The sequence below is a fragment of the Carcharodon carcharias genome, chromosome 14 (assembly GCF_017639515.1).
Source record: "Carcharodon carcharias isolate sCarCar2 chromosome 14, sCarCar2.pri, whole genome shotgun sequence".
Classification (NCBI taxonomy): Eukaryota; Metazoa; Chordata; class Chondrichthyes; order Lamniformes; family Lamnidae; genus Carcharodon; species Carcharodon carcharias.
In genome coordinates this window covers 54,509,189-54,536,413 of record NC_054480.1, presented here as the reverse complement: position 1 = coordinate 54,536,413, position 27,225 = coordinate 54,509,189, and the positions used below count along the sequence as shown (strand labels likewise).

At 42.8% G+C, this 27,225-nt stretch overlaps 1 protein-coding gene across 1 annotated transcript in view; it reads left to right on the top strand.

The window, feature by feature from the left end:
* Positions 1-27,225, top strand: part of LOC121287065 (teashirt homolog 2) — a 547,485-nt gene that overhangs the window by 139,607 nt on the left and 380,653 nt on the right. The gene's annotated exons all lie outside the window — the stretch shown is intronic.

Genomic DNA, 27,225 nt, shown 5'->3' with positions numbered 1-27,225 from the left:
GCATGCTCCTCGACGTGAGTGAGGGGCCTAATGTGGGCCAGTCCACTCCTGGTCTGGGACCTCTCCCCGCTGTTGTGAGCCAGCTTCTCCTGCATGAAAACATATGGAGAGACTGTGAGCAGGATGCATGGCACTGCGTAGAATGTGTGGTGAGTGGAGCCATGGACGGGATGAGCATACGAGCTTGAGAGGGTATGAGCTTTATGGAGATGTGAGGGTGTATGGAAATATATCGCCATTCCTTCACTGTCACTGGGTCAAAATCATGGAACTCCTTCCTTAACAGCACTGTGGGTGTACCTACTGCACAGGGACTGCAGCTGCTCAAGAATACTGCTCACCACCATCACTTCGAGGGCAATTAGGGATGGGCAGTAAATGCTGGCCTAGCCAACGACGCCCACACCCCGTAAAATGAACTTAAAAATTTGAGAGTTACGTGGTGCGGGCCCTTGAGGTGTGAGATCCCTGCGGATGTGTGATGGATTTGTAAGTGTGTGAGTTGAGAGTGATGAGGTGGTTGACTTAGCCTGGCAGAATGGATGAGAGCATTCATCGTCTTCCTGCACTGGATGGCTGACCTCCTCTGTGCTCCGGTGGCGCTGACTGCCGCTGCCACCACCTTCAAGGCCAGATTGGTGATGCTGGTGGACCTCCTGCTGCCAGAGCAGGGGTAGAGGACATGGCGGCAGCCTTCCACTGTGTCCAGCAGGCACCCCAGAGAGGTGTCACTAAATTTTGGGGCAGATGTCTTCTTTGCTTTTGGGTCCATCTGTCACTGGAGCAGTCCTGGTCTATAGACATGAAGTAGTCTACGCTTTGGTGCATTTTAAATATGGCGCCCGGAGTGAGGAAGTGCTGAGGTCATGGCAGGGTGGACAAATCCCAGCCTGCCTACAAGTGATCCAGTGAATGCATTAATAATGAGGCAAGGCACACCAGGACTGGGACACTACGATGTGAAAACCCGCCACTGACGACGGCAGTTAAAATGACCTTTTTCCCACCCACTACCACACTTTGTGCAAATCTGGAACAATTCCGCCCTGAATCTTAAAACGTAGAAAGAGGCTATTCAGCCCATTGTGCCTCATTCTTTAGAAAGAGTTATCCAAATCATCATACTCCTCTGCTCTTTCCCCATAGTCCTTCAAATTTTTCCCTTTCAAATATTTATCCAATTTTCTTTTTGAAATTTACTGTAGAACATGCTTTCATCATCCTTTCAAGCAATATGTTATAGATCACACAATTAATTGCATAAAAGAGCCACTTACGTTGCATAGCAAGAAAAAGTCATGGAAGGTGAGGGGCACTGAAATAAAAGTCACCTCCACCAAGATGTTGCATAGATACATGTGCAGAAATGTATACAAGCTTATAGAGAAATGGAATAACTATATAGTCCTGATATGCCATTAATTCAGCAGTTCTCAACATCTTATGAGCTGAGATCTCAAGATCAAGCTATTTTCTCTGAATTGCTGCAGTACTGAGCAATGACAAAGACCAGATCTTCAGATTATTGCAGTTATTAAAGGGCAGAATTTCTAAGACCCTCCTATGGATTTTACTTTTTCCTTTGTGTTTCCATTTGGAAAGCAGATTGGGATGCTGCCCCCTAGGTGAAAGCTCTTAAATAGTCTCCATCATTATTTTGACAAAGATGTTAGCGTAGTGTTTTTATGAGGTATTTTCTCTAAGTTTTGGAAATTTTGATACATTTCTGAAAGGAATTTTGGGGCCCAATTTATTTTTACCTTTTATACTAAGTTTCCTTTTAAAATGCCTCAAATATTGTCTTGTATGACTGCGGCAGTGCAAGATGACAAACAGAGTTTAGGACTTAGATGGCTGAAGGCACAGCTTCCAACGGTGGGATGAAAGATGTGGAGTATGCATGAGAGGCTAGATTTGGAGGAACACAATGTGTGTGGAGAGTTCTGGGGCTGGAGGATGTTACATAGATAGGGAGGGGCATGGGAGATTTGAACGCAAGGAGAATTATAAAAATGAAGCATTGGTGGACAGGGAGCCATTGTAGGTCAGTGAAATCAGGAGTGATGGGTGAACTTGGTGCAAGTTCAGATACAGGCAGCAGAGTTTTGAATGAGTTCAAGTTTATGGAGGGTGGAAGATGGCTAGTTGGCCAGGAGACCATTGGAGAAGGTAAGTCTGTAGGTAAACATAACTGGGACAATGTAAGTACCTCCACCTGTTGAGACAATTACCTCAGTTTGCTATAGGTAGCATGGATTTTGAAGGGAAGTGTGGCAAGAAAACTGTAGTCAGCTTGAAAGATAGTGATGACACTGCCACTGGTTGGACATAATGCTGCAGTTGTCAACTGTTATGTCAATAAGCACTAATGTACTGCTTACCCACACATCACACATGACTGATATGTTGATCAGCATGATTTTTACTTCCATCTCCATTCATACTGCATAGCATGACTTGGATACCCAATTTATCCTCACTGTTTTATTTCTCAAAGGTATTGGGACTCTTGATGTCTGTACAAATCAGAAGCCTGTCCTCAGTGTTATAGCAGGTTACATGTTTGTGTTACAATGGTTGATGGGTAAAGCCAGTGGAAAATGTGAGTGTGACAAAACTTTCAAATTGCACCTTAAACGTGTATCTGGCTGAAGTGTAGTTTATGCATTAGATGCAATGGCAGAAGTATAAACCTCTCTGAAGGATCGGCAGTAATTGACAGGTGATATTTTGTGGTACATAACTTTGTGCTACTAAATTTGTACAAGCTCTGGTTGGCAATCTTATCTGGCCAGGTTCCTTACTTAGAACCTGCAGTTGCTTTATGCTGTTCAGATTGTCTATCACCTCCTATCAGGTAATGTGTTTTCTTGAGGGCAGACACTCAATGTACATGCAGCATTATCTCCATTCTTCCAGCCATCAGTTGGGGACTAAGTGTTATTCCGCTGTCAGTATTTTCCCACAGTCTCTGTTTTGTATATCTGCATTGGATTGACCTTCCTTTGTTTTTGGCTTCCCTGCCACTTCTTTCTCCACCTAAAGCCTCTGGAAAGGTTGGCAAATCTTTAAAAATTTGTTTTATTATTGTGTATCTACTTGTCTTCAAGTGTCCACATTCCTTTAAATTTTGTCAACAGCTCTTAGGAGTTGCTTTGTTGCACCATATGTCCCACCATGCCTTAAATGAACTCCTTGCACCTGCACTAAAGTGTTCCGTCACCTTGTGAACTCACATAGGATCATGTCAGCTCACTACTTGCAGACTGTGCCCATGAAGTATAAGGGTTGCATAATCTGTGCTTATATTTCTTTTATAATGTTCAACATTTGCCTTTAAAATGCATATAAGTATAATGGTGGGGTGAAGGCTTGAGCGAACAGTTTTGACATTTTGGTGCTGGTATGATTAAGTGTATAATTATCAATAATGCAGAATCACTGATGATTTTTTTCTGTATCTTGAATATTATCCCACATAACAAAATTTCTGGTAAATAAATATTTTGTAAACTAAAATCCCACCAGCTGAAAACAGGAATACTTGAAGAAGGAATTAATGTTTTGATTTGAGACTTATTGTAATCTGCTTTTTAATCTTGATAGTCATAGAGTCATAGAGGTCTACAGCACAGAAAAAAAGGCCCTTCAGCTCATCGAGTCTGCGCCAGTCAAACAAGTTGCTAAATATTCTAATCCCTTTTTCCAGCACTAGGCCCATAACCTTGTATGCCATGGCATCACAAGTGCACATCCAAATTCTTCTTAAATGTTATGAGGGTTTCTGCCTCTACCACCCTTTCAGGAAGTGAGTTCCAGATTCCCACCACCCTCTGGGTGAAAAAATTCTTCCCCACATCCCCTTTAAACCTCCTGCCCCTTTCTTAAATCTATGCCCCCTGGTTATTGATCCCTCCACCAAGGGAAAAAGTTCCTTCAAGTGTCTACCCCATCCATACCCCTCATAATTTTATACACCTCAATCATGTCCCCCCTCAATCTCCTCTGCTTAAGGGAAAATGACTCCAGTCTATCCAATTTCTCCTCATAATTAAAACGCTCCAGCCCAGGCAACATTCTGGTAAATCTCCTCTGCACTCTCTCTAGTGCAATCACATCCTTCCTAAAATGCGAATTCCAGAACTGCATGCAGTACTCTAGCTGTGGCCTAACCAGTATTTTATACAGTGCCAGCATAACCTCACTGCTCTTATATGCTATGCATCGGCTAATAAAGGCAAGTATCCCAAAAGCCTTCTTAACCACCTTATCTACCTGTCCCACTCCTTAAGCGACTGGTGGATATGCACACCAAGGTCCCTCTGATCTTAGGTACTTCCAAGGGTCCTACCATTCATCATGTATTCCTGTGCCTTGTTTGTCCTGCCCAAGTGCATCACCTCACACTTATCTAGTCCATTTGCCACTGATCAGCCCATCTGACCAGCCCATCTATATCCTCCTGTAATCTAAGGCTATCCTCTTCACTATTTACCACCTCACCAATTTTCGTGTCATCTGTGAACGTACTGATCAACCCTCCTACATTCAAGTCTAAATCATTTATAGATACTATAAACAGCAAGAGACCTCCTTCATTAACAGTCTCCCATGCGGGACCTTATCAAAAGCCTTGTTGAAATCCAAGTAGACTATATCAAATGCATTGCCCCTCATCTACACACCTGGTCACCTCTTCGAAAAATTCAATCAAATTGGTCAGACATGACCTCCCCTTATCAAAACCATGCTGACTGTCCTTGATTAATCCCTGCCTCTCCAAGTAGAGATTAATTCTGCCCCTCAGAATTGCTTCCAATAGTTTCCCCACCACTGAGGTTAGACTGACTGCTCTGTAGTTCCCTGGTTTATCCCTCCCTTCTTGAATAACGGTATCATATTGGCTGAGCTCCAGTCCTCTGGCACTTCTCCTGTGGCCAGAGAGGTATTAAAAATTATTGCCAGTGCCCCTGCTACTCCTTCTTTGCCTCACGCAACAGCCTGGGATACATTTCATCCGGGCTTGGAGATTTATCTACTTGTAAGCCTGCCAGACCACTAAGGACCTCCTCCTTTCTATGCTAATTTTTTTAATTATATCACAGTCCTTCTGCCTGATTTCCATACCCACATAGTCCCTCTCATTTGTGAACACCGACATAAAGTATTCATTTAGAACCCTACCTACGTCTTCCAGCTCCACACACAAATTACCACTATGGTCCTAATGGGCCCGACTCTTTCCCTAGTTATTCTCTTACTCTTAATGTACTTGTAAAATAACTTTGGATTTTCCTTTATTTTACCTGCCAATGATTTTTTCATGCCCCCTTTTTGCTCTCTAATTTCCTTTTTAAGTTCCCCTCTACACATTCTATACTCCTCTAGGGCTTCCGCTGTTTTGAGCCCTCAGTATCTGCCATAAACCTCCCTTTTTCTCTTTATCCAATCCTGTATATCCCACGACATCCAGGGTTCCCTGGGTTTGTTGGGCCCACCCTTTGTCTTTACTGGAATATGTTGGCCCTGTACTCTCCCTATTTCCTTCTTGAATGAGTCCCACTGCTCTGATGCAGATTTACCTAAAAGTAGCTGCTCCCAGTCCAGTCTGGCCAAATCATCTGATCTTATTAAAATCGGCCTTCCCCCAATTTAGAACTCTGATTTCTGGCCCATCCTTATCCTTTTCCACAACAACCTTGAATCTAATGGAGTTAAGATCTTTATCTGCAAAATGCTTCCCCACTGATAGCTCTACCACTTGCTTGGCTTCATTTCCTAAAATTTGATATATGTTATGTAGATATTGCAGGATGAAAGAAAATGACTGCAGGTCTAGTGGTGTTTCAGTACACTTGTAATGGCACTACCAATTACCTGTCCCGATATCCTCTCATATTCCAAGGTGTTTTTCCATGAAGCTTATGTTTATATTTTACTTTTTTCTGAAGGTGCTGTTGGGGAGGGTGTAGCCATGGAGCACTGGAGTTGTTAAGCCTACAGATTTTTTTGTTATATACAAATGCTAATCTATGATTTGTCAATCGAGCCAAACAGCAGACTGAGAATTTGGCTTTCATTATCACAGCACTAAATTGTGCTTGTGATGCACAGTGCGCTGTAAGGTAATCTTAACAGCATCACAAATAAAATTGATAGCAAATTTGCGACTTAAGCCTCTTTGGAATGGATGAAGTACTATAAATTACAGGACATGTTATATTTTCATGCTGTTCCATACATGGGCTCAGTTTTGGTGGAGCAGAAATGGTGCAGTAGCATGTTTTTCCTATTAATTTATAAATGATTAGGCACCTGGAAAACTTGCAGAAGATCAATGTGAAAACAAAAAGTTTATCCAGAAAGAAAGAACATGCATTTATATAGCATCTTGCATTACCTCAGGATATCCCAAAGCACTTGAAGGATGTAGCTCCTAGCCTAATCTGCCATGCTTCTGGGCATTAGGATCAAGGGGTTGATTTCACTTGATTCACCTTGCATTAACAGAGTGTTAACAGCCTCAAAACAGGATTGGTAACTTTACCACCCCATAACACTTTGATGCTTCTGGTTCCATGAAGAAAGTAGCCTTTCACTGGGTGTCAAAAGTGTCTACCTTTTTTAGGTGGTAGATACTATTTTAATATGTAACTTGGGATCCTATGGTATTAACAGGGCCAAAATTGCCATGTTAGGTTAGAAATGGTTGTAGCATGTGCCGTGCAGACTCTAATCAGTTCCATAGTTGATGGATCAGAACAGGTTTAGCAAAGGTAAGTTTAGAATTATGTTAGTGGGGCACACATGGGCAGGGATGCTCCTCTGGGATCTTCAAAAAAATCTGGGCTGCTGCTGCCTTGGATAAACCCCAGTCATATTCAGTACTAAGTCCACCTTCCCTAAACTTACCTAGCTGCTAGCTGGGAGACTCAACATTTGGCAGATCTCAGTCTAGCATTAGGATGCCTGTTTGGCTCCTGTCTCTTCACAACAGTCTACTGGTCAATCGTGCAAAGTCAAAATCAATTTGCATGTTTGCCACAACAGAGGTGAGGTCATATTTGAGTGGTTGTCCAAAGCACAGTGCTTTCATATCATATGCAATAAAATGTGTTCCAGCTATCTGTACTCTCCCATTAATTAATCTGAACTTAATGTCAAATCCACCTCCCAAATATGGCAGATAATTTTAGCGACAACCAATTATAGGGATCTGACCTGACATAAACCACACTTTTAAAAGAAGATTTTTTTTTCCCTTCAAGTTTTCCATTTTTAGTTCATTTGGCTTGCAAGTGCTGCCTCAGTTATACCAGCAGTAAAGGACACCATCTCTTCAGTGCTGAAGCTGTCTTACAATTGCTACCCTATGAGACTTTTTGCAAGTTTCCCCTATCTAGCTTTCTTTTGAATAGAGAACGATAGTTATCATTCTTCAGCCTCTGAGACCCAGGCCTGACAGAGTCCAGATCAGCTCTCTTTGCCAAAAAGTTGATTTCCTGTTTGCCAGAGTCATTTATCACAGACACTCCCATCTGCGCTGTTTGCCTTTGACAGAATGACACATGTCATTTATCATATCAGTTGTGAAATGCTGTGGGAATTGGAATTGAAATCCTTTTGGAAGTGCCGGGCTTGCAGTGCTGGATTATTAGGCTGGTCTTGTCCAAGAATTGTTCTGTATGTCCACAGATACTGAAACTGAGAAATTTCCATTGATGTCGTTGCCTTCTTTAAGACAAAATGGAGTCAGTTTACTTTGGTTATGCTCCAAATTTTGCAGCAGGCTATAAGTTCCAATTTGGTGACCCATTTTGTTTAAAATAACATTACTATTGGGAATTTATGACCTGCAGATAGAAACCCCACTTTTTATCCAAAATGCTGGTAAACCATGAATCCCCAATACAAAAACAGAATTACCTGGAAAAACTCAGCAGGTCTGGCAGCATCGGCGGAGAAGAAAAGAGTTGACGTTTCGAGTCCTCATGACCCTTCAGCAGAACTGAATCCCCAATTATGTTTTCAATAACTCTTTTGAAGAAGTTAAAACTTTGAAGTCCTTATACATTTTGCATTCTTTCTTCAATGTCTTCAGAAATAGTTATTGAGAAGATTGCAGTGTTCCACTGCACTAGACAACACTGAAGCTAGTGGCAATAGTTTAACTGTTCTATGATATTGTCATACCAGCCTTTCTATTCTATTCTCCACTACCCTTTTAGAAAAAAGACCACTTTAAGGACCTAATGCTAATTTATATATTGATTGTGATTCACCTTGCTGTTACGAAAGTCACATTTAGGCCATTTTCTCAGACAGTTCATTAGACAAATGCACATAAAATGAGTGATAGGACAAACAAAACGATTAGCAGCGTCACTTCAAAAAAAGGAAATACTCGAAATGAATGTTGAAATAATATGACGGCTAGAGGGCCTAACAGCCTTTTATAAAACTGGACCAAAGTCCCAGAAAACCTAGGTAGGCCTTCTAACTAGCCCACCTCAGTACCTAAGATAAAAACAAAAAACTGCGGATGCTGGAAATCCAAAACAAAAACAGAATTACCTGGAAAAACTCAGCAGGTCTGGCAGCATCAGCAGAGAAGAAAAGAGTTGACGTTTCGAGTCCTCATGACCCTCCGGACTCGAAACGTCAACTCTTTTCTTCTCCACCGATGCTGCCAGTCCTGCTGAGTTTTTCCACCTCAGTACCTGTTGCCTCTGTGACTGCATTTGAACTGCCTCTGGAGATGGCAGGCCTATTTAAATCATGCCCCCACCTTCCCAGACTGAACATTGTGTGTGACAGGGCCTTTGATATCGAGGTCTGCTGAATGGGGAAATTTTCTGAGTAAATTTACCCACCTTTGTCGCGAAAATCTGGCCCCAAGTGTGCTTGCGAGTTAACTGTGGCTACCAGCAGTGTTTTACCCTTAAAAGAAACATAAAGAAAATGGCTTCAATTAAATAGAAAAAGACGAATATATTTCTTGTTTCCATCCATTTTATTTCAAAATGGCACAAGATACAGGTAAAAAATATGTAATTTGCTGCTATTCTCAGCCCCCACCAGAAGAAAAGTGTGGTATTATACACATGTAAATTTAGCACATCTGCACACTTATAAAGCAGAACATTACTATGTGCTTGATGCCTGCATTTCTGTTAATCTGCAAATGGTAATGAATTAAACCAAATTTAATGTTTTATTCTGAATGTTTTTGTGCTGCCTTTTCCTACACTGAAGAAGTAACAAATATTCAATAAACAGGAGATTCCACATACTAGATCTATTTTGTTCATGAACAGGACCTTTTATAATTTTCATTTCACCGTGAAGTTGAATTTGGGGGTCTTGAATTTGGGAGCCAAGTTCTGTAATACACTGTAGCTCAGCTTAATTGAGAACTCTTGCTTTTCATATTTCCTTAACTAATTCTAATTGAGCTTTCCTCAAGTACACATGCTGGAAGTACAGGGGAGATTGGCCCAGTGCAACCTCATCTGTCCTCGGAGATATGAAAGGATATACAAATTGTCTAATCTGTAAATTGATTGTAATTGTACTTCATAATATCTTGCCATATAGATTTAATATTTTTAAATGGTTGTGTGGTGTTGGGGTGATCAACAACAAAGCAATTATTTCAATGTTTTTAAAACACTTAAGTATCCCATGTTTAAAGGCTTGTCGAAGTGTTATTGGTGCAGAGTCTTGACTCGCTGTCTAAAATCATTATCATACGCTGTTTAATAATGCAATATTGGTTAATGAAAACAAAATGCTTTTATAATTCTTCAGCCCAGAAAGAATGTTGGACTTGTGACTGGATGATACAGTAGATTAGATAGCAGCCTTTCTCTCCAAGGTCTGGGTATAAAGGTAGCCCAGATGAATAGGGGAAAAGCTGTTGTACGCTTCATTATGAAATGAGTTTGAGAAGCCTTAGTGCAGAAAGAATTGAAACCTCAGTGTAGAATTGCAGCATAATGCTAAACATAACTTAAGCACCCGTCATACCCTTATGCTTTCCATTGCATGCCCCGAGCCCTCCATTTCCCATCACCATTCACCACCCACCACCACCACTCCCTCCATGATTGTGCCTATAACTGAGCGCAGTTTCTAATGGGCAGCACAAAACTGCCCTCTAGTTGACACTAATTGCAATCTCAGTCAGCGAGCCAGATATTTCATCTTTTCCCTTAATATTAATGAATGTAGATATAATTTAAAAAAGGAATGTAAGAAACAGAGTGAGGGAAAAAGTGTTTTATTTGTTTGTACCTTTTATGATCAGTTAATGATATGGTCTGATTGAGAAGAGAGGATTTTACTCTAGGTGAAGGCTTTGAGTTATCATTATAATTGTGAAATATGTGAGGGGGACACTGGGGTTTCTACCTTACTGCTTGTGAAAAGCATTGGTACAGATGCACTGGAAGAGAAAGGAGGCCCAATGCTTTCAATATAGACTACTCCAGGTAAGAAATGCACATAAATAAGAGTCAACAACCGAGCCATGGCAGGAGGGTGATGTAGGAGAAATTTGAGGCCCTCCAGAAAGATCATCTGCCAGGTGCTAAGGTTCTCCATTACCCTCAAAATTTATACAACCAGGGATTTTATTGCATCTGGAAGATATTTTCATTTTTGGACATCTGATGATTTCCTTTCTGCACAGTGATAGAATACAAACTGCCTTAAAAGTGAATATGTTTAATTTAAGTTGCTTGTGATGTGTATATTTGTTTAGCTGCTGTGTTTGGGCCTTTGTGGCATGAATTTCTCCATGCTGTTTATGGATATCTCTAGCTACTAAAAGTTTTCCCAATTGAGGGCCGTCATGGATGAATGACATATGGTCAGATGATTGGATGCTTGACATGCACAGACCCTACTGCTTGCATCTGCAACTAATCTTGATTGATCTACATCAGAATCAGAATGCCCTTGGCCGATTTATGACGTTCAAAGGTGCCTACGTTCACTTCTGCAAAGCTGCACGATGGCACCAAAACAGCAACTGACCTGACTATGCTTATGTGATAGGATCTTTAGGCTGCCGGCTTCCTTTTATATTTGCTGCCCATCCATTAGCAATGGATGCAAACATGTTAAAGCCTTCAAAATTGAAAAATAAATTCCCCAACTTTCCCTCCCCGCCCCTGACATCCATGCCCTTCTTTCCTCATTACCTGTGCACCAGGACATTGTCCATTGCATAACAACTCTTCACTAGTGACAGGCACCCAATATTGAGGCTTTGGTGCTCCTGGTGCATTGCAAGAGATGTGCCAGGTGTGCCAATAAATTATGTAGAATGGCTGAACTCATTATTGTAATAGGTATTAGAACTGATGTATTTCAGCCGTGGACATAAACAGCAGTGGCATTGTATGGGAGTTACTTTTATGGCCAACTCTATTGATGTAACATGTCAGGTAAACATAGGGGAGGCAATGGTGTAGTGGTATTGACTAGTAATCCAGAGACCCAGGGTAATGCTCAGGGGACCCGGGTTCGAATCCTGCCATGACAGATGGCAGAATTTGAATTCAGTAAAAAGCTGGAATTAAAAGTCTATTGATGTTGTAAAAACCCATCTTGTTCACCAATGTCCTTACCTGGTCTGGCCTACATGTGACTCCAGACCCACAGCAATGTGATTGACTCTTAAATGCCCCTTGAGCAAGGGCAATTCGGGATGGGTAATAAATGCTGGCCTAGCCAGAGATGCCCACATCCCATGAATGAATTTTTAAAAATGTAGCAAGTGTTTCAGGTTCCCTCCTGTATAAACCAGCCTGCTTGAGTTGTGACTGGATTTATTCTTCTTCTTTCTGGGTATAGAGCAATAACTATAACTTTACATCAATATTACATCAGCAGTGGCGGTGTGTATCACTACAATACCTCCTTCGTATTTATGAGTCAGGCATTGAGTTGCCATGATCGGTTCTGGGTGACCACAGTCGCACACAGGAGAGTTTTTAATTTTCCATTTGTGCATCAGGCATCCAGATCTGCCATGGTTTGTATGGTTGCGGTTCAGGGAGGCCCATGCGCTTTGTGGGAGGTTGAAACCAGGGACCTGTTGGGTCTTTCACAAGGTGTTTGTTTGTGACTTCTTGTGAGGACCATTCATTTTTCCAAGCTTCTTCAGGGTTGAAGTTGCATCGTCTGAGGTTGGGTCCAAAAGGGCTTACATGACTTCAAGCTGAGGCGAGGGATGTTGGCGAGGCCCTAGTGGATGGGAAGGCATTTGTTTTCCTTGATTCACTCAGCTTCACAGAGGGTTGCTGAGTTGTGGCAGGTCAATGGGGGTGGGGGGGGTGATGGGAACGTATGCCCACACAGTTGACTGGAGGGTTGCAGTGATGCATGTCATTGCAGTATTCAGTTGAACTTCAGCCCATCGAGCGTGGCTACTTCTAGTCCATTCCGGTGTACGGCTCTCAGCTACAGAGCACACGTGGGCCATCGCTGAAGTCCGTAGTAAAGTTCATTAATGGTTACATATTGTGAGCAATGGGATTATGATAGGATGATCTGATCCATGGACATTCGTTACTCCCATACATAATGCAGTTTACATAACCCTGTTAATTTCATTTCTACCTTAATTATGATGTGCTAACCACTAACTCTCTGTGTCCATAAAATGTCTTTCATTGTATATATTGTATTGTTAACAATTATTTATTTTCTTATGTACATAAATAAATACATATATTTCTTTCTTGTAATATACATGCCTTACCTTTCTGATTATCCTACAGCTTACTCTGGATCTGATGCATGGTTTTCCAATTAGTTGGCATGGCGTTTCCACTTGCAGAGATTAATTACCATGCTTGCTGGCACCTTAGTGTATTTGGGAGCTGTCCTGTAAACCTGTGGTAGTTTTCCATTAAAGGTTATTGGTATATCCAGAACTTGCTTCCTAAAGGCTTTTCCCATTTTTGGTAAGTCGTAATCAACAAAGATTGCACCTTCCACCTGCTGCATTAAATCATTTGGTAGGTGCTTTATAGGCATTAAATAATCATTACAGTGGGTGCTCTCTTAATATTTCATTCTATAGAAACACTCATTAAAATTGAATGTTCCCATGATTTTCTTAGTAATTCCTCAAATACACCGTTTTTTGAAAAAAAGAGGAGCTGACTTAGGAGAAGAAAAAATGCCACAATGGCGCATTAAGGGCTGCTTTCCTAAGACTAAGCCTTATTGCTGGGGCACCTTTTAACCAATACCTAAAATCTGGCATAGGGAATGTGTTGCTGACCCTGAGATTTTGAAATTGAGGCATTCCATCCCTCAGTCACATCACATGAATGGACTCAAATTCCGCAAATCAAAATAAGGAAAACATCTTCGGCTTAATTTTCACTTAAAAATCCACTGCATGATTGGGTCAGTTCACCCGATTGTCAGATAGCATGTGTTGTCATTAGGTATAGAAGACAGTGCTCAAATTTAACATTTCCAAGCAATCTTGAGATTCATGACTTTTGAGAGGAAGCCTTCCTATTAGTTTGCAGCCCAATCTCCTAGCCGGCTGATTCTTTTTAATGGCACCTTAATCTCTACAAAGTTTTAGAAAAGGAGGAAGTTCTTAAGCAGTCTTGCAGTTTGCAGCTTATGTACTTCCTCATCAGTGCTCACTGCTTTGATGTTTTTTTTGCTTGAAGGATAGTTTAGTTAAAACCATGAGGATCCCTTTTGCAAAATCAGCCACATAGAATCACATGTTTTTTACATTGTTTTGTACTTTTAAAGCTTGAAAATACTACTAATGATAAAAGTCCTTCATACAATGTTCTGCCCATTATTTTAGCAGAGGTATTAGCATGTTTATTTTAAAGGGGTTAGGTGCCTCAATTAAAATGGAGAAATGGCATACAAATGTGTCGAGCGCTCATCTGCTTTTATTGGCAAGAGTAATTTCTAGCAGACGTCTATTTCTATCTTTTTATAAATAAAAGGATCTTGAAGTTAACGCTAAACCTTTCTAACTGAATTTTTTTCTTTCTTAAAAGTAGTGCTGGTGGTGAAATAGCTCTTTAAGATGAGGTCCTGACACCATATGTGTAAAATAAGTGTCAGGAAGGCAATTTAAAATTATATTCTGAGGCTAGCAAAAGAACAGTTAATAGTGATACCTGAAATAAAGAAGAAAGAATAGCTTGCATGTATATAGCACAAAACACATTTTTTCAGAAACATCACACCACATTTATTACAATAAATGGCATTTAAATAGCCCACTTAATATAAAGAAACTTCCCAACGTATGAAAATGGGGGGCTTGCACGGAAAATCATGTAGCAACTCTTTGTCCTGTAAGATGATTGTCTGTGCCATAGTGGTCAACTCTGTTAAGCATCACCTGGTGTGTCTCAGCATCTCCACTCTAGCATGGAAGTCTCTGCCGCATTTGCTGCGGAGGAACACAGTGGGCTGAGAAGAATGAATCGCTGGCCTCCTGTTTTTTCTCTGGACCATCCTTGTTTCTCACCCCTTCCAAAGCCCATCGAAACAGAGATCAAGCCATCAGCGATTATCTCCCAGTTGTCAGTGTAAATATCTGCCATCTTCACATCTGGCTTGCCGATATCCTTGTGGTGGAGGTATGGATGCCCAGGCGGTTGTGATCCAGTGGCCAGTTCACTTTCCAGAAGGTCTTTGGCTATAAGGCCATCATCCATTTGATAAACCTGGGGCTGAGCCAGTACAGACACTTTTGGCTTAACAATGTGTGTATGCTGATGGAATTAACATGCTCCAGGGCATCTAAGTTGGTGACTTTGTCCTGCCAGAAGATGCTGAGGATATGTCTGAGACAGAAAAGGTTAAAACTGTTTAGTCTTTCAGAAAAGAAAAAATACTGAAGATCAGAGGCAGAGAAATTGAGCTGGGACAATTAAGGGCTGGAAGAGATTGCAGACACAGTATAGGGTGAGACCATGGTAGGATTTATAGACAAGGAGTTTGATTGTGATTTAATGCATTGGATTATGGGGATATTATGTACATCAGCAATGGGTGTGCATAGCTTGATACAGGACAAGATGTGTGCAGAAGTTTAGGCCAATTGCAGTTTATGGAATGGAGGGGATGGAATTCATTTTAGGAGAGCATTGGGTTTGAGTCTGGAGGTGATAGTAGTGCGAAAACACAAAGATACCACATTTACCGTCATTTTTAAAAATGAAGTTAGTTACTTTCAGTGAGCTTGTAATGATAGCCAGAAAATTAATTAAATCTGTCATTGTTGTTACAACTGGTCCTGCAACACACACACACACAGATCAGAAATGAGAAGTTGAGTCCAAAAATAAAAGTTAAAAAAAATATACGAATCAGTCTTTCACTTGTACGTGAGGAGTAGATGGCGAAACGTTGTGGCCGTTAAGCTGGGTGATTTCCACTCAAGCTGTCTTTGGCAGTTGAACAGTTGGTTTGGAGACAATTGGTTCTGCAGGTTAGCTGAAGGATTTGTCCTGTTTCCTTTTTGACTGTGGCGTTGCTGACTTGACTCCAGCCAGAGAGAGGGGACTTTTACCTGCAAGCTGCAGGAATGCCTTATTGCTGTTCTTCTGCTGTGTTCTTCGACACACACGAGCACACGAAAACTAGAGAACACAGGTCAGGGTTGCAGCTGGCTTTTTAACCCCTTTTTTGTGTTTCCTGGAAGGGAAAAACAAACATGTCTTTCGCCCAGAATCTGATTTCTTTCAACTCAAATCATGTCCACATTCTGAGACATAACTCAACAGGAGATGGTTCCTGTTGAGGTGTGGTAATCAGTCTCCATTGTATCCACAGCCACGGGAGATTAAAATTCAGTCTTGCATTGTATCTCTCCCTTTCACATGTCTGAAGTGGGCCTTGACATGTTTTTAAGTGTGACCTTCCAGGCTCTCGCTGGACAAGTCAGTCAAGTACAACCCACATAGGAATTTTCCAGAAAGCAGTTACTTTACAGTCTCAGCTTTTGCTTGCATGTCCTTTTTAAAAACCACATGCCTTCCTCAAAAAGTTCAGTATGCCTGTAAATAATTCAAGCTGTGGACTGCTGTCATGACACTGTCTTTGCCCTTCATGTTTTCCTTCCATGAAAGTTTTTTTGCACTCTTTTTTTCTCAGGAAATGGAATAATTCTGGGATACAGGTGCCAGCTGCTCTCCAGTGCTCCCTACAATTGGCATTGTTCAAGTGTGAGTCTAGGCGGAGAGATTTCTCAGCAGGTTTAATGGCTGAGGCACAAGGGATGATAGCACAATTGATCCTAATGCTATGGATATACAAAACTGAAGACTGCAAAAGATCATCTGGTCCATCATGCCTGTCCTATCTAAATATGGTACACTTGAGTACCATTCAGTCTTCCCCAAATCATGCAATCTCTTAGCCAAGGTGAAAAATCTGAGATCCAATTTTGGGAAAATGTCACAAGGCCTTTCACTGGGTAATCATCCCAAGGCAATCAAGCAACTCTCCAGATGTCTCCAGTAACATTCAAATAGTGCCATTACCTGATCTTTTTAATGTGGACATTTGCAGCAAAAATTATAATTGTTTCCTCAGAAACACAGTGAAAGAAACAGGCATTTTTGCTGATGTCTTGAAATTGCAAAGGAAAGTGCCCCAGAGCAAAGCTCTCCCACAAGGCTGAGGGGACTGACTGCTTACTTTGTCTTGAAACTTACCATTTAAGGTAAAGGCGTTTGGAACCAGGTGTGAATAGATTTGTGCATCTTCCCTTTGTTCACTGGCATATATTGGCTTTTGATTACACAGCGCCTTGATTTTAAATATCTCCTTTTTGTTTCCAAATCTCTGTAACCTTCTCCAGCCCTATAACCCACCAAGATACCTACAATTCTAGCCTTTTGCATATTCCCAATTTTAATTGCTCCAGGATTGATGTCCTTCAACTGCCAAGGTTCCAAATTCTGAAATTTCCTCCCTAAACTACTCTGCCTCTCTAACTCTGTTTCTTACTTCAAGGCATCCCTTAGAATCCACCTCGGACCCTCCTCTGGCCTAATATCTACTTATGCGTCAAACTATATATATATACAAGTTGTTGTGTAACATAGCGAGGAAAAACTGCAAATGCAGCATGTGACCTGGGAAACCTTTTGTGTTTGATATGTCTGTGAATCACCATTTGTTGCTGTGAAATCAAGGAGGCCATAAAAATTTCCCAAAGGGAATTTCTGTTTGTGCATTCTTTCAGTTCCATCTATGTGGAGATGGACATGTGAAGGCTGTATGACGTGGCTCAGTCTCGATTATATAAATTTCCTGTCATGGATGCTAGTCCAGGTTCACAGATGTTGGGAGTGTTAGCAAGGCATTGCATATTTTCTTATTTTACAACCAGATGGGGTGAGTGTTGGAATAACAAAATTAGTTCATTTACAACTTCTGCAGTTTAATGCTTACTTTATTAAACCATGATTCATAGACTAAAACCTAAATCATATAACCTGAAAGGGATTATTATTCAGTTATTTGAAAATAGGAAGATGTGAGCAGACTTGTGTTATTTCCAATGAGGAAAGTACAATTGATTTTTTTTTTACCCTGAACAGCTGTAACTTATCAGCAGAATTACCTGGAAAAACTCAGCAGGTCTGGCAGCATCGGCGGAGAAGAAAAGAGTTGACGTTCGAGTCCTCATGACCCTTCGACAGAACTATCTTCTGTCGAAGGGTCATGAGGACTCGAAACGTCAACTCTTTTCTTCTCCGCCGATGCTGCCAGACCTGCTGAGTTTTTCCAGGTAATTCTGTTTTTGTTTTGGATTTCCAGCATCCGCAGTTTTTTTGTTTTTATTTTTGTAACTTATCAGCTTTGGGTATATGACACCACACTTTAATTCATAGGGGGATGAGAGAAATATGTGGTACAGCCCAAAGATTGCAGTGGTTGGCATAGGCACAACCCCAAGCAGGGGTAACAATATAGCAAGTGGGGAAGGTAACTTTTGTCGACTAACACATCTTTTGTTAAGTAGTGTGAAGATCAATTGTGGCTCACATCATTTGTCAAAGTTCAATTATTTTTTATCCAGCATGTGGTGGATATGAAAGCTGAGGCCTTTCTGATTTCTGTAATTCAGTTTCATACTAAGTGATGCATTTATTCAATGAGGTATTGGGAAAGAATGGCTCCTCAGTATTAAAGACCGTGATGTTCCATGCCCGTTCGTGCTCAGCATCATGGTGGGAGGGAGTGTAAAATATTGCAAGAAGGCAAAAAATTAGTTTTAACATGGTCGTGAAACCAGTTTGCGATCGTCCACTCCACCCATCAGTGGCAGGCCGCATTTCCCGCCCCGGCACATCGGGAATGTCATTTTAATACATTTGCATATCATTCTATGCCTTGCTCGCCGGAATCATCCCCCGCGCTGGATCATAAGACAATAAGATATAGGAGCAGAAAATAGGCCATTCGGCCCATTGAGTCTGCTCCACCATTCAATCATGGCTGATAAATTTCTCAACCCCATTCTCCCGCCTTCTCCCCGTAACCTTTGATCCCCTTGCCAATCAAGAACCTACCTAAATCGGTCTTAAATACACTCAATGACCTGGCCTCCACAGCCTTCTGTGGCAATGAATTCCATAGATTCACCACTCTCTGGCTAAAGAATTTCTCTTCATCTCTGTTCTAAAAGGTCTTCCCTTTACTCTGAGGCTGTGTCCTCGGGTCTTAGTCTCTCCTACTAATGGAAATATCTTCCCCACGTCCACTCTATCCAGGCCTTTCGGTATTCTGTAAGTTTCAATCAGATCACCCCTCATCCTTCTAAACTCCATTGAATATAGACCCAGAGTCCTCAAAAGTTCCTCATATGTTAAGCCTTTCATTCCTGGGATCATTCTCGTGAACCTCCTCTGGACTCTCTCCAGGGCCAGCACATCCTTCCTAAGATATGTGGCCCAAAATTGCTCACAATATTCTAAATGTAGTCTGACCAGAGCCTTATAAAGCCTCAGCAGCACAACCCTGCTTTTATATTCTAGTCCTCTCGAAATAAATGCAAACATTGCATTTGCCTTCCTAACTACCGACTCAACCTGCAAGTTAACCTTAAGAGAATCCTAGTCCTGGACTAGGACTCCCAAGACCCTTTGCACTCCAGATTTCTGAATTCTCTCCCCATTTAGAAAATAGTCTATGCCTCTATTCTCCCTACCAAAGTGCATGACCTCTCACTTCCCCATCCGGACACATTGGTGTGCAATTAGAATGACGTGTTTCACAGCAGGATTTGGCGACACGCACCTGGCAACCTGTACTTTGCTCATCACTTTGAAGCTAGTTCGCCTACCTTACATCGCGCAGCGCTCGCAAGAATCAGTGCCAGGCAGTCAGCACCACCAAACCAATGATAAGGCAGGGGTGGCTTTTAATGGGCTGCAGGGATAGGTCTGCACTGGGGAAGTTGGGGGGCGGTGGGGGGGTGTAGTGGAAAACTGGCCTGAGGTATGGGAAGGGGCTGCAGGGCTGGGCAAGTGGCTTCAGAAAGGAGAAGGGGCTGCACAGCCTGGCCTGTACTGGGGGTTATGAGTGGGGAAGGTAATCTGAACATGAAGCTCCTCCAGGGTGATGGGAGGGGTTTCCATTCTCTCACAGGGAGGGTCCAAGCTGGTCTGGCAGTGAGAGTTCTGCACCAACATCTTCCAACCTGCAGCGATGGAGCAATTCAAAATTAAAATGAGGAGAACGTCTGCTGGTGAGGACTTGGAGGGCAGGTGCATGCACTGGAGAGTGGAGGGGGTGGGGCGCATGCTGAATACATTGGCACGCAACTGAACTGTGCATTCCAAAATGAGGAGAGAGAGACACAGCTGAGACATATTAGAAGCCTTTCAATGACAGTGCAGGGAATCAGGAAAGTGAAGCAATGATGCCCATTCATGCGAGATTAATCATGCAAAGTGGCATTAATCGATCGCCTTGTTTTAACCCCTTGTTCATGGCGTGGAAATCGCCAGAGCAATAATGAACTCCATAGCAATTGGACAAATGAACAAGCTCTAGAAACTTGTTGGAAAGTTGGCACTGGATAGTTCACAGAAGAGATGCTTCAGACTCCCCTCAAATAATCTCAGTTCCTGAATTAACATTTACCCTCGTCTTTATTCCCAAGACTGTAGTATTAGAGTGCAGTGAATGAGGATCCCAGCCCCTGGGCTGAAAGCACATCCAAGCACCTGGCCAAAGGAGGCGAGTACTCCCAATATGGGAACAAAGCCCTTGAACCCACATTCACTGATGAGTCATTGACAGAAAGAGGACCCTTGGAGAGTAATGCCGACACTTGTCTCTTTCTCATTAATACACAGAGGGGTAACAATCAGGAAGATGGAAGTTACATTTATCGCTGCCTGCATAATTGCTTACAAGCAGGAGAGAAGAAGAAGATTGCGATGGAGACGTGCCCAAGGGAGGAGCAAAACCCTCAAGACCAAGGGTCAGCAGGGCCTCCTCTGGATGCAGGGGATGAGATCACAGACATGTTTGTGACACAAGTCATGCTTAGGTGGCTTGCAATACCCAGGGTCTACAGAATTTGCATGTCTTATCTGTGGGTGAGTGAGAGACAGTGTCGGCGACGACTCCACATGTCCAGGGATCTGATGACTCTCAGCCACATTCTCCAGGAATTGGCACCATGGGGACTGAGTGGGCATCCATTGCCAGTAGCTCTGAAAGTAATGGTGCTCTAACTTCTAAGCCAGTGGCTCCTTCCAGGGTTCTGCTGGGGACCTCTGCAGGATCTCTCAAGTGTCCAATCTCTAATGCATAATGAGGTCACTGATGCCCTTTTAGCCAACACCCACAATTCCGCCAACTTCAGCAGAGATCAGGTAAGCCTGGATGCCAGAACACTGGGCTTTGCTGAGATTGCTGGATTCCCACCGGTGTCACCGACTGCACTCGTGGCTATAAAAGCTCCCTGGCAACAGGCACTACAATAAATAAACAGGAAAGTCTACCACTCACTCAATGTATAGCTGGCCTGCGATCATAAGAAATTTACCATGCAGGTTTATGGTAGATATCCAGGAAGTGTTCACGAATCATACATCTTAAGTAGATTGTAGATCCCAGACACCTTCGGGGGACCAAACAGAATCCAGGGCTGGCTCCTCAATGACAAAGGGTACTTGCAAAGCATGCAGCTGATGACACCTGTGCAGCAGCCTCAGACTCCTGCAGAGAGAAGGTACATCAAGGCTCATGGCGCTAGCCGAGCATTGGTGGAACACACCATAGGGATCCTAAAGATGTGATTCCAATGTCTTGACAGATCTGGCGGAGCACTCCAGTACAGTCCCCAGTAGGTCTTACAGATTATTGTGGCTTGCTGTGCGCTGCACAACCTGATACTGCAAAGGGGGGACGACTTGCCAGATGATGAGATAGAGGAGCTGCATATCTCCTCCAATGAGGAGGACCTCAAAGGGAATGAAGGTGATGAGGTCAAGGAAGCCGAGGCTGCAGGAGAAGAGCCCATAGCATTGGCCAGATGAGGCAGGTGTGTGCGTGAGGCCCTGTTAGCCACCAGATTCCACCAGGAGGACGACAGGTTGCAGTGAGTACCCTCTTTGACAAAAGCCCTTCATCATGGGCCAACACAAACACCAGGGCTGCTATTCCTCTCATTTCGCCCACGCGCTTCAATATGAGAGTGAATAGTTACACATCTGGCTCACGTCCTGATCCTTTAACGACGATGAAGCCTCAGGAGCGTGTGTCCCTGCTGAGATGAGGTGCTAACTGGAGGAGGGTTGTCCCGGCATCAGATGTCAGAAGATGCTGCCTCTTCAAGCGTCGCTCTGCCATCCCAGTCACAATGACACCCGACAAGAGCCGGGAGCTGTCGGTCGATCCGCAGTGGTCACGTAGCTGGATGCCTTCAGTTTGTCAAGGCTTCTCAAGGAGATCCATCTGAAGCAACTGAACTATGCACTCTGTGTAACATTGATAGTGAATCAGATAATTCATGCTTGGAACAAGGCAGCCGATGTTCTGCTGTGAATCCATTTCGAGATGATTCAGTCATGTGTGGTGCATTCTTCCAAAGCACACGGACATCAGTTAGGAATCCTGTGCTGTATTTATCCTCAGCTATGGGTGCAGACCACCCGAGCATGGTGATGTCAAACACTTGCCTGCCCAACATTAAAATGCCTCCTCTTCAACACAGACATTGCGCCTTCATGGCCATCCCTGGCCCTTGCCAAGTCTAAAATGCACACACACCATGAAGTTCTCAAGGGCACGTGTCATTGCAAATAAAGAGCACACTTCAGCTTCAGTACATCCTCGCTCCTATCCCATTGCTCCCCTCCACATTGTCTAAAGCAAACATGCACTTCTAGAGGCTGCTCAAAGATTCTGTTGCCTGCCAGAAATGACCATTTGTCATTAGCTTCAGTGAACTCAGTGAGTGCTCAGGTGAGGGGACGTACTACGCTGCATCCCTAGTTTGTGACAAGAGCCTTGTCCCTGCAAGACACAAAACTGTAGAGTGAGAGACGCACAAGGTTGGACGTTCGAGCACCAGGACAATAAAGTGGCTGAGAGGGCTGAGCTTTGTCGCCAGAAGGTTGCAGGGTGCTCCCACTTACTAGTCAGCTTAACAGATGTACACTCTGAAAGTCAAAAATGTGGTTGGCTGACAGCTGTGCACACGAGCTCTGAGTATGGGCTCATAGTATGAAAACTTTGCCAAGAGACAGAAAGCACATGGAGTTGCACAATATATGACCCGTCTCTGTGCATGAAAACATCTCTCCTTGTACACTACGTCTTCACCTTTCAAAAATGCAGACTAGATAGGAGAACACCTCTGCACCAGTCTTACACAGCCAATAGTAAACATGACATGACCCCACAAAGCATATGAACGACGTTCCTTCCACAAGCACACTTAACATTAAAGCTGAGGCATCACTGATGTCGAGAGTGATCTGAAAAAGGGACACGCACTGTGGTGATATGGAAGCACACTATATAGACGAGAGGTCCATGATAGCGACATCTGCACTAAATTGTTGGGGGGGGCGGGGGGGGGGGGTGGGGGGGGGGGGGGGACCATGGTATCACACCTGATTGACAGCAACAAAGCTCATCATAGAAAGGAGACATGCACAAGAAGATGTGAAATAGGTGTAATTCTATTCACATTTGTGGACATTACATACATGTTATGAACACCCGTGCCACCATTGTGCTCCTAGCTCTTTGTAACTTTCCTAACCCTACAGCTACATCATGGTGCTCCCCGGACATCCACAGCAGAGGTGAAGGCAGCCTGCTGCCTGCTACACCCTGTTGCCTGTGGTGACCTTGGCAGGTGTCCTCTGGAGGGCTGGCCTGCCCCACTGCAGGACATCCAAAGCAGGTCAAAGGAAGAGAGGATTTGGATGGGCCGGAGAGTCTTGAAGTCACCTGGGTGGATGGCCCCAGGGTCTCTAGCTGCTAGGCCTCCTCCCTATGGGTTCCCGGGGGCCCCTGGTTGACTCCTTAAGGATAAGGGGCAGTTAGAGTGAGATTGAGGTTCCCCGCACCCTTCTCGCATGACCACTGTTGGATGCCACCAAGGGCGACAGCGATGGAATGCAGCTCCTGCACCAATTCAGGGCCGATATCCTGGACCAAGGTCTGTATGGTGGCCACCATCCTACCATCCTGCCTGTGGTGATAAGCATGCCTGGCATTTGTGGGTGGTGAGTGGAGCCATGGAGAGGATGCGGACACGATCTCAGAGATGAGGCCAGATGGAGATGTGGAGGTCTGTGCAAGAGTGAGTGGTGATGTCGCTTGAACTGTCAGTGAGTGAGAGCCCTGTGATTGTGTGATGGGCTTGTGAGCGTGTGAGTTGAGAGTGATGAGATGGTTGACTTACCCTGGCAGAACAGATGAGATGCACTGGGTGGCTGACCTCTTGTGGACAGTGTTAGCAGTGACCACCACTGCCACCAGCAGGAGTCGTGAGATTGGTGGACTTCCTGCCCAGAAAGAAAAAACAGTTTGGACCAGAATTCTTATTTCCCAGTTTTTACTGTTTTTTCCTTCTGGGTGTGGCCATCACTGGTAGAGGACATGGCAGTGGGCCTCTGTGGCATCCAGCAGGCATTTGAGGGATGCGTCATTGAACTTGGGCTACTGTATTCTTCCCTTTTTGGGCCATCTGTGGTATTTGTGGCAGTTCTGGGCTGGAGAGATTGAGAAAGCTGTGCATGTGTGCCATTTAAATGTGGCACCTGAGTGAGGAACCGGGAGGCTGACGGTGGGGCGGGGGAATCAGAGGCCGTCCGCCAATGATCCAGCGTGTTTTCTGTGTGTGCATAAGTAATGAGGCAGGAAGCGGATGATATAGCGCAAAAACCCTCCATTCCGGTGGGAAAAACGCTGTTTTTCATGCCTGCTCCCTCTCTTAGTGCAATGGGGGTAAAATTCAAAAGCTCTGTGAAGGTTTCATTTGCAAGAAAACTGGCAAAGCAATCATACAGAGGATTTAGGGTCTCAGAATAGGAAGATGATGTTTGGAGTTAGTTATGACTTAATATTGTCTAGTTTCTTGTGCATATATGGTATGATTTTTTTAGTGGCTAGGACCTCTCAGCAAATCGTGCCAGTACACTAAAAGCAGTGCTTGTCTCCAGCTTGTGAATGTGGGCATCTGTGAACAGAATATCTCATCTGGTGAACCGCTGTGATAAAACTTGACACAAATCATCTTGACTTGGCTCAAAGACTATTGATTTTTGTTCATAAGTCAAAGATCCAGACAGTGCAGCTTAACAAAAGCTTTAAAGTATACGTGCAGATGTAACCAATCACAAGAAGGTTCAGCAGTTAACATGCAACAACTAATGAACATGCCGGGGTTTGGACACAAATAAACAAACCACAGTGTGGAGGAAGTGGTGCATTTTCAGAGCTGTGCTCTGAAATTGTTACTATTAAAAGATTATTACTTCAGCATGAACCATATATTTAAAATAATTGAACAAAATAAAGTGATTGCGAATGCTCCACAGCCTCTTCCTCTTAGGGAAAGAGTAAGTCCAAATATGCTTCAGTGTTGTCATTAGGCTTATTTACTGTATTGGTTCAATGTACTAATGGGTGGGGGTAGGGTAGGTGGCGGAAATACACTTAAGTCAATAGATTTTAATGGTTTACGATAGGCTTCTTATGTAATGCAGTTCATTAGTCATTCCAAATTGCCCACTGTGCTACCACAACCATCAGTAACAGACCTGTAACCACAAGTGCTTCAGCCTAGTATTATATGGAGCAAATTGCTGTCTCTGTACAGAATCCAAATATGGAAGGACAAAAAGGTCATTTTCAACTTACCACTCATGTGTGAAATCAGCGTTGCGGGTTGGGTGCCTGTTTTTCCATGGAAAGCAGAAATGGGCTGTCACTGTAAAGGGCACCCGAACTGCAATGCCAGTTTCACTCTTCAGCAGAAAGTTGAAATTTACCCTAGAGACCTGTAATTGAGCTGTTGCATTATTTTAAATTTTGCAGTGGGTGGTGTTGGCAAATTTCACCCATTCCCATTACACCTTACTGAAAATAAATGCCTAAAATGCCCTTAGGTAAAAATTTCACCAGTGATAGCACTGCTAAGTATTTATCTGTATAGAGGCCAAGGGTGTAAGCCAGGCAAGTTCCTGTATTAATAATTATGTCCCTCTTGGTTATAGTTAACTGGGAAGATCACTCAATAAGACAAAAGCTGTTCATATTGTGAAATTATTTACATTATCAACATTAGCATAGTTGTGTCATTCAAAGCTATCAGTGCTTTGATCTGATTATTTTTAATTAAATGCAAATGAAAAACAATTATGTTTGAATTTATTGGCCTCTTAAAACCAGGGCAAGTGAATGTTTCGTTGCCTTGTTTGTGCACAGTGAGGCTTAATTGGATTAATTTGGCAAGAAGAGCAGCTTTAAGTCGAGCCCTTTACCTGAAAGTGAAGATGTTTTAAAGTTAGAATTCCAGTACAATGATGGAAGTTTGGGCTGATAAAATTAAAATGCATGGGAGGGTTTCCTCTGGCCACTACTGGTAATGCAATTCTGAATGTATTTTTAGATGAACAAGTTTATGAAAATAGTCAATAGCTGAGATATTCTCCCCATTGTACTTTCCTGGATGCTGATTATTTCACTCTAATTTTTGGAGCTATTCAAATTGTTTACATGGTGCTTTTAGATGTCACTGCCTAAGACGATGAATTACATAACTACTCAGTGTTATACACCACTAGCTCCTATGTTGATATTTTCTTGTCCTGCACTAATTTGATGTCCAAAGTTTGCAAATACTTTGATGCTACTTTGCCATGTTTGTCCTGTCACCTAATAACATTTGCAGAAGAATTTCTCACCGATTTCAATGAAATGGTCAGCACTCCCTCATCACTTCCACTCAACAGAGGTGCATTAGTACTGAGGCGTGAACAGATATTGGCAAACAAGATCCAAAGTAATTAGCACTTCGGCAAAGCAATGGGGACACCTTCACAAGGTAGTTTTGAACCACATTAACATTTGATGCAAAGCAAAGGTTGCGAAGCTTGGAGGCACTCCAATGAGTAGGTAGGGAACTTCTGAACCATTCTGATGTTAGAGAGTTGACAGAGCAGCGTTTGTGAACATAAAATGTATTCCAAATTCACATGTCGCTAAGCAGAGCTCTACACAGAGCCAGCAGCATAACTGCAATATATATGCCTCTCACCATGTGTCAAATGGATACCTGTTCTAATATATTTTAGTTTTGGTTCAGTGGTGGTACTCTGACCTCTGAACTAGAAAGTTTAGGCTATGTCCCACTCTGGGACTTGAACTCACAATCTGGGTGGATACTTCAGTTCAGTACATAAGGAATGCTACATTTTAAGAGCTGTTGTCATTCAGATGAAAAGCCAAAACAAGGTCCCTTATGACTGTCCATGTTAATGTAAGAGGTTGCGGACCAATTTTTTGAAGAAATGTAGGAGAGTTCTCTTCGTACTCTGGCCAATGCTTACCTCTCAATCAGCAAGCATGGACTAATTGTAAAAGTAGATTAATTGATCATTCATCACTTTGGCATTATGGGATCCTGTTATGCATGTATTGGTTGCTTTTACCTACAAAACAACATTT